The sequence below is a fragment of the Mesoplodon densirostris genome, chromosome 9, assembly GCF_025265405.1.
Source record: "Mesoplodon densirostris isolate mMesDen1 chromosome 9, mMesDen1 primary haplotype, whole genome shotgun sequence".
Classification (NCBI taxonomy): domain Eukaryota; kingdom Metazoa; phylum Chordata; class Mammalia; order Artiodactyla; family Ziphiidae; genus Mesoplodon; species Mesoplodon densirostris.
The window spans coordinates 109,235,150-109,244,224 of NC_082669.1; positions in this window are offsets into that span (position 1 = coordinate 109,235,150).

A 9,075-nucleotide genomic window follows, 5' to 3' on the forward strand; every position below is an offset into this window, starting at 1 on the left:
TATTACATGGCAATAAAAAGGAATGAAGCACCGACACTTGCTGCAACAGGGAAGAATCTTGAAAACATTATCCTGAGTGACAGAAGCCTCACAAAAGGCCACCTATTGTGTGATTTCATTTATAGGAAATGTCCAGAATAGGCAAATCTATAGAGTCAGAAAGTAGATTAGTGGTTGCCAGGGGCTGGGAAGAATGACTGATAGTGGATATGGAGTTTCTTTTGGGGGTGACGAAAATTTTCTAAAATTAAAATAGTTGTACAACTCTAAATAAACTAAAACCCACAAGGGTATACTTTAAATGGGTGAAGTTCATGGTATGTGATTTATATCTTAATAAAGCTATCAAAAAGGTATTATGCTGAAAGTATTCTTCTGCAATGTTTTTTTTTTTAAATTGTCCATGCCATGTGTGGCATGTGGGATCTTAGTCCCCAACCCGGGATGGAACCTGTGCCCCCTGCATTGGGAGCGTGGAGTCTTAACCATCGGACTGCTAGGGAAGTCCTTCTGCAATCTTTTGAGAAAATACAACATTATGTTTCTAAGATTTATCTAATGTTTATGCATCTTGCAGTAGTGCATTCATTTTTAATGCTGCACTGTTGGCTTAATGCTGTTCAGGGCTTAATAGTATGGATAAACTACCATTTGTTTATCCATTCTATGGTGAGTGGATGTTTTAGTTGATTCTGGCTTTTGCTGGTACAATGCTAATATATTTATACATCTCTCCTGCTGCATAGGAGCAAGAACTTCTCAAGGGTATATGCCAGACGAAAGGGATATGTGTGTTACGTGCTGTTCCACACCCAGCTGGTTTGCATTCCCACCAGCACTGAACTGGGCTTCCCTTTGTTGCCTACCTTCTTCGGCACTTAGTACTGCCAGCCTTCAAGTTTCTGTCAACCAGGTGTGTATGAAATGACATCTTAAGATCTTAACCTGTATTTCCAATTACCAATGAGGCTGAACCTCATTTCATGTTTCTTGACTATTCCTGTTTCTCCTTCTGTGAAATGCCTCTAAATGTTTTGCCCATTTCCCTATGCATTAATTCTTCCTTACTGATTTGTGTGTACACCATATGTATACACAATTATAATGAATTAGAAAAGCTAATGAACAGAAAAAAATTACAATGTGTATATTCATCTGTGTATATATTTAATTTGGTTTGGATATTAAACATGTTGTTCACATGGGTTGCAAATATACTTTCAGTTTGTAGCTTTTCACTATCTTTTTTTTTTTTTTTTTGCGGTATGCGGGCCTTTCACTGTTGTGGTCTCTCCCGTTGCGGAGCACAGGCTCCAGACGCGCAGGCCCAGCTGCTCTGCGGCATGTGGGATCTTCCCAGACCGGGGCACAAACCCGTGTCCCCTGCATCGGCAGGCGGACTCTCAACCACTGCGCCACCAGGGAAGCCCGAGCTTTTCACTGTCTTTTGATGAATAAAAGTTCAAAGTTTTAATGTTGTCAAAATTTTTCTTTTCTATTATGGCTATTGATTGCTTTTTGTGTCTGTTTGAAGAAGCACTTCCCTACTCCAAGATCACAAATATATTCTCATATATAGTCTTCTGTAGTGTTTAATGTTTTGCTTTTACATTTATGTCTTTAACCATTGAAATGGATTTTTCAAATATATATATAAAGGTCCAGTTTCATTTTTTTCCACGTGTCATACATCCTTGCTACAATGTGAACAGTCCATCCTTCCCACAGTGATTTGCTACTTCTGACATGTATTAAGCTCCATACTTGGGTGGGTTTGTTCTGCTGCTCTATGCTGTTCTATTTGCTTATCCTTGTCCCAGTAAGACACAATCTTAATTACTTTAGCTACATAATATCTTTCCACATAATAGGGTAAGGCTCCCTACCTCAGTCTTCTTTCAGAACATAGAGCAGCATTAGAAGTGCACCACTCGGGGCTTCCCTGGTGGCGCAGTGGTTAAGAATCTGCCTGCCAATGCAGGGGGACACAGGTTCGAGCCCTGGTCTGGGAAGATCCCACATGCCACAGAGTAACTAAGCCTGCAAGCCACAACTACTGAGCCCATGCACCACAACTACTGAAGCCTGCATGCCTAGAGCCCATGCTCCGCAAAAAGAGAAGCCCACGCCCCCCCAACAAAGAGTAGCCCCCCGCTCACTGTAACTAGAGAAAGCCCATGCACAGCAACGAAGACCTAATGCAGCCAAAAATAAATGATAATAAATAAATATTAAAAGAAAAAAAAAAGGGCTTCCCTGGTGGCGCAGTGGTTGAGGGTCCGCCTGCCGATGCAGGGGACACGGGTTCGTGCCCCGGTCCGGGAAGATCCCACATGCCGCGGAGCGGCTGGGCCCGTGAGCCATGGCCGCTGAGCCTGCACATCCGGAGCCTGTGCTCTGCAACCAGAGAGGCCCCAACAGTGAGGGGCCCGCGTACCGCAAAAAAAAAAAAGTGCACCACTTTCCTTTGAGAATGAATCTGCCGTAATGTGTGGGGCTAGTTAACAGCCTCCCCCTAAAGCATCTTCTGGATCTGCTGCAGCAATTGAGCCGAGGTCATGTCCTTCCCAGGCAGCTAACCAATGCCCAAGCAAGGCGGGAGTACTAAGGACTGGCCCGACGTAGGACCCTCTACCATCTTTGCACCGGCGTTCCCTGTGGTCAGGCCAAGACTTTCTCAGAGCTGTGCAGCCAGTCTGAAGCCCTTCCCGCCAGTCCTTCTTCCTTCCCTCCTGCACCCACAGGTGGCAGACCTGCAGCACACGCTGAAGGCTCTCCCTGCCTATTCCTGCTCCTTCGCTGTATCCTTTACACCTCACACTTCCAGCTGCATTTTTGCATCTGTCTCCTACAAGACTTGAACTGATACAAGGGTCTTGGCTGTCCTTGGCTCCTTGCCCTGCTAAATTCAAGAACAATTTAAGTTCCAAAATGAAAGAAAACAAAAATACTTTGTTAGGATTTTGACAGGAATTGCACTGGATCAATTAATCAGTGGCAGAATTGATGTCTTTATAACACCGAGTCTCTCAGTCTATGAACATGCTACCTCTCTCCATTTGTTCAGGTTTTCTTTAGTTTCTTTCAATATAGCCTTGTGATTTTCTCCAAAAGGGCCTTGCATATTTTTGTGAGATTTCTAGGTATCTTATATTTTTAGTTATGATTGAAACTGTGTACTTTTAAAATTCCATTTTTCTAATCCTGTTGCTGGTATTTAGAAATATTTAAATGTTGATCTTTTAACTAACACATTTGCTAAACTCTTAATTCTAATATCTATTTACAGATGGCTTTTGGGTTTCCATGTACACAACCGTACAATCTTACAATAATGACAACTTTGTTTCTTCCTGACGCCTTTTATTCATTTTCCTTGCCTTACTGTGCTGACCCTTTTAGTACAATGTTGAAAGTGACGGCAGACGTTTTTGTCTTGTTCTTCATTTTAAAGGTAATGCTTCTACTGTTTCACTATTTAGTAATGTTTACTGTGGGTTTTTTGTAGATACCTTTTATCAGTTCAAGGAAATTCTCTTCTATTCTACAGGAAGACTTAATATTGTGAAAAGATGTTGAATTTTATTAAAGGCTTCTCTGTATCTACTAATGTACTCACATTATTTTTTACTGTAATCTCTTCATGAGAAACTTACAGTGACCTATCATGAAATAACTGAATTTTATCAAGCACTTTTTCTGCATTGTTTGGTATCTTAACTTTTCCCCCTTTAATCTAGTTTATGTGGCAAACTTACCGATTTTCAAATGCTAGGCCCACCTTGTGTTCTGGGATAAACCCAACTTGGTCATGATGCTATCTACATTTCATTGAATTGTTTGTTGATTGTCTTTAGTGTTCTTTATGTATATATGTCTTTTTTCTTCCAGTTTTATTGAGATATATTTGACGTACAGCACTGTGTAAGTTTAAGGTGTACAACATAATGATTTGACTTACATATACCATGAAATGATTATCTCAGTAAGTGTAGTGAACATCCATCATCTCATATAGATATAAAGTTAAAGACACAGAAAAAATATTTTATCCTTGTGATAAGAACTCTTACCATTCACTCTCTTGACAACTTTCCTACACAACATCCAGCAGTGTTAATTAGTCATGTTGTATATTACACCCCTGGTACTTATACCTGGAAGTTTGTACCTTTGACAGCCTTCATCCATTTCCCCCCATGCCCACCCCCTACCTCTAGTAACCACAAGTATGACCTCTTTTTCTATGAGTTTGTTTTTGAAGTATAATTGACCTACCACACTATGCTAGTTCCTGTTACACAACATAGTGATTTGATATTTCTATACATTTCAAAATGATCACCATGATAGGTTTAGTTACCACCCGTCACCAAAGATATTACATAATTATTGACTACATTCCCCACACGGCACATTTCATACCTGTGACATTTTGCAACTGGAAGTTTGTACCTCTTAATCTCCCTCACCTATTTCTCTCATCCCCCTAACCCTCTCCCCTCTGGTGACCACCTGTTTGTTCCCTGTATCTATGACTGTTTCTGTTTTATGTTTGTTCATTTGTTTTTTTAGATTCCAGATATGAGTGAAATGATACAGTATTTGTCTTTGTCCCACTTATTTTACTTAGCATAATAACCTCTAGGTCCATTCATATTGTTGCAAATGGCAAGATTTCAGTTTTTTTTAATAAAATTATTTAATTTTGGCTGCATTGGGTCTTTGTTGCTGCACACGGGCTTTTCTCTAGTTGCAGCGAGCAGGGGCTACTCTTCATTGCGGTGCGCAGGCTTCTCACTGCACTGGCTTCTCTTGTTGCGGAGCACGGGCTCTAGGTGTGTGGGCTTCAGTAGTTGTGGCACACGGGCTCAGTAATTGTGGCTCATGGGCTCTAGAGCACAGGCTCAGTAGTTGTGGCGCACGGACTTAGTTGCTCCGCAGCATGTGGGATCTTCCCAGACCAGGGCTCGGACCTGTGTCCCGTGCATTGGCAGGCTGATTCTTAACCACTGTGCCACCAGGGAAATCCAAGATTTCATTTTTTTTAATGAGTAATATTCCATTTTGTGTGTGTGTACATTCCACATCTTCTTTATCCATTCATCTACTGATGGGCACTTAAGGTTGCTTCCATATCTTGGCTATTGTAAATAATGCAGCAATGAACACGAGGTGCATCTATGTTTTCTAATTAGTGTTTTCATTTTCTTCAGATAAATACTCAAGAGTGGAAATGATGGATAATATGGTAGCTCTATTTTTAATTTTTTGAGGAATCTCCATACTGTTCTCCATAGTGGCTGCACCAATTTACATTCCCACTAGCAATGCACTAGGGTTCTCTTTTCTCCACGCCCTCACCAACATTTATTTGATGTCTTTTTATAACAGCCATTTTGACAGGTGTGAGGTGGCATCTCATTGTGGTTTTGATTTGGATTTCCCTGATAATTAGTGATGTTGAGCATCTTTTCCTGTTGGCCATTTGTATGTCTTCTTTGGATGAATGTCTATTTATATCCTCTGTCCATTTTTTAATTGGGTTGGTTTTTGGATGTTGTATGAGATCTTTGTATATTTTGGATGTTAACCCCTCATCAGATATATCATTTGCAAATATCTTCTTCCATTCAGTAGGTGGCCTTTCTGTTTTGTTGACAGTTTCCTTCACTGTGCAAAAGCTTTTTAATTTGATGTAGTACCATGTTTGTTCTTGCTTTTGTTTCCCTTGCCTGAGATGATATAACCAAAAATATTACTAAGACCACTGTCAAAGAGCATCCTGCCTGTTTTTTTCTAGAAATTTTAGGAGTCTTACATTTAAGTCTTTAATCCATTTTGAATTTACCTTTGTGCATGGTGAGAGAAAGTAGTCCAGTTTGAAGTCTTTACCACATAGCTATCCAGTTTTCCCAATACCATTTATTGAAGAGACTGTCTTTTCCCCAGTGTATATTCTTGCCTCCTCTGTATTGGCTTTATTGATCCCTTATTACATTTTTCCCATTTTATTTATCTCTGCTTTTGTTATTATATTTCTTTTATTTGGGGAAGGGGATTTAATTTACTATTCATTTTCTTCTTTAAGGAAATGCTTATTTAGCTCCTTTTTTAGCCTTTCATCTGATCTAACAAAAGGGTTTAAGGCTATAAATTTCCCCCTAAGTATTGTTTTAACAATACTCCTCATATTTGATATAAATTTCATGAGTGAATTAAATATTTTATATTTTCTCTTGTGATATCTCCAATCTATTTTATTTTGAAGTTTATTCCTTACTTTTGAAATATACACAGATTTTCTATTATCTTTTCATTACTGATTCCTGGTGAATTGTATCAGCACTGGAGAACTTACTCTGTGATTTCAATCCTTTGAGTTTTGTTGACACAGCTTTATGGCCCAGGATATGGTCCCTAAAAAATGTTATAAGCATGCTGGAAAATAATGTATTCTGCACGTGATGAGTGGTGTGGTGTTTGTGGATCATCCTGTTCTATTTTTAGTATCCTTACTGATTTTGTTTTGTTTACTGTTTACCAATTACTCGGGTGTTAAAATCTCCAAACATAATTCTCAATGTCTCTATTCCCCTTGTATGTCTGTAAACTTCATATTATCCTGGTGAATTGAAAGTTTTATCAACTTCACTTTTTCTTTACCTCTAGTAAAGATACCTTCTATCCTTCTTACCTTAGTATCTTTTGTCTGATATTACTGTACATATACCAGCCTTCTCTTAGTTCGCATTTAATGGAGGATCTTTGTCCATGCCTTTAATGTGAAAAATTATAACCATTTTTTTCTCCTCTTGAGTGGTTATTCTAGAAATCATAGGATGCAATCTCTTTATCAGTGTCTAACGTTGATACCTTTCCTTCTCCCAGACAATGTAAGGACCTTAGGACACCCACTCCATCTACCCGACTCCTGACTCGTGGTGTTCCTGCCATGTATTCTTAGTCTGCATGAGTTGTGGATGTATTGATATATACATTCATGTCTGTGGGGGGGTGGTCATTTCTTTCTGCAGTTTCTCACCCACAGAGACTCGTCTTTTTGTGTGTCATAATACCTTAGATTGTATTTTGGACACTGCGTTTAAGAATTCACTTTTAAAAATAACTTGAGGCCTATGAATGATATTGTCCTCCTCCAGAGAGGATCTGTTTTGGTAGGGACATATTCTGCTATTACTGGAAGTCCCCCTAAATGACTGTGGAGAGAGTTCAAATTACTGATTCAAGTCCTGTAATGATTACAGTATTTTTCAGGGTCTTTTTTTTGAGATTGTTTTGATGTGTCCACTGTCTCAGTTTTCAGATGTACTGATACCGGTTGTTACCGATATAAAGTCTCTGCTCTATTTACAGTCATGCCTTCCTGTTCGCTCTGAAAACTGTTTCAGCCCTTGCTCTTGGCAGTCATTTGACTTTGTTGCTTCTCTTGTGTTTTCTATTTCAGTAATTTCTACTCAGTTTTTCTCCTGTGTCCTTTGTGTTTATTCTTTTTCTAACAATTTGTATGTTAGTATCTTCTAATTGTGAATATGATTTCTTATGTGACCCATTCATTATCTAGAAATTTAAACTTTTTTCTAAATTTGGAAACTTCCTAGTTATCCTTTTTGTTGTCGACTTCTGACAATTGCATTATAATGAAGAAAAATGATCTCCATGATACTAACTCTCTGAAATTTGATGTCTTCTCATAGCACATGATCAGTTTTCATAAATTTTCCTTTTGTGTTCAAGATATGCATTCTCATTTTGTCTGCAGAGTTCAACATATGTTTATTAGATCAAGTTTGAGCTTGTGCTTAGATTCTCTCTCTTTAACTGATTTTTTAACTGCTTGGTCTCCCAGGTATATTAAAACGTCTACCATGATGGTGACTATCAATTTCTCCTTGTAGTCTCTAAATTTTTGCTTTATATTTTTGAAGTTATCTTACAGAGGACATATAAACTAAACCTTCTATCATTAACCAGTTAAGATAGAAAATATTACCACAGTTAAAGTTTACTTATACAGCTCCAGGAGCTTCCTTTGATACTTTTCTGGTCTTTTTAATCTTTAGGCTCTCAACATTTCTGTATCTTTGTTTTAGATGTATTTCCTTAAAAAGCATATAGCAGATTGTTAAAAATCTAGCCTAATTATCCAAGATTTTTCACAGAAGAGTTCAACACATTTATAACTGGATTTATCTCTACTGCATTATTTAGTGCTCATTTGTCCTATCCACTTTTTCTGTATTTGTACATTTTTTGTTTTTCTCTTTTCCCTTTTGCCTCAACATATACTACTGGAGCATATATTAATTTGTTTCTTTTAGAAGCAGCTCTTCAAATTATCAAGTTAATACTTAAGTCTAAAGTTGGTCCATATCTTTACTCTCCTTCAGAATAATACAAGCTATTTAGATTGATATAATTTCAATTACCTACCTTATACGTACTAGGCTTATAGGCAATGGGATGCCTAGAATTTTTACTTTATATTGTTTCTTCCTCCCATAAATTAGATGTTGTTTTACACTATCAATATTTCTTTAGATTTATTCAAGTGTTTACTATTTTCTCTACTCACTATTACTTCTTACATTTCAGGCTTTGGGATCATATTCTTCCTCCTTGAAGTCCATCTTTCAGAAGTTCTTTAGTGAGGCAATTTTTGTGGTAAATTCTCAGTTTCTATTCATCTGAAAATGTCTGTTTCATCCTCATTCTTAGATAATCCATACAGAAGAGTGGTCTGCATCTAAGTTTTCTGGAATGATATTAATAATCCAACATTTGAGAGCTGAAAGCTGAAAACTTTAAACAATGGAAGTGATAAGGTGAGCACTATCTTGATTTTATATAGCATTTATCTGATGAACATCTGAAATATCTTTCATATGCATTTTTTAAAAAACTAGATTCTCGGGGGCCTCCCTGGTGGCGCAAGTGGTTGAGAGTCCGCCTGCCGATGCAGGGGATACGGGTTCGTGCCCCGGTCTGGGAGGATCCCATATGCCGCGGAGCGGCTGGGCCCGTGAGCCATGGCCGCTGAGCCTGCGCGTCCGG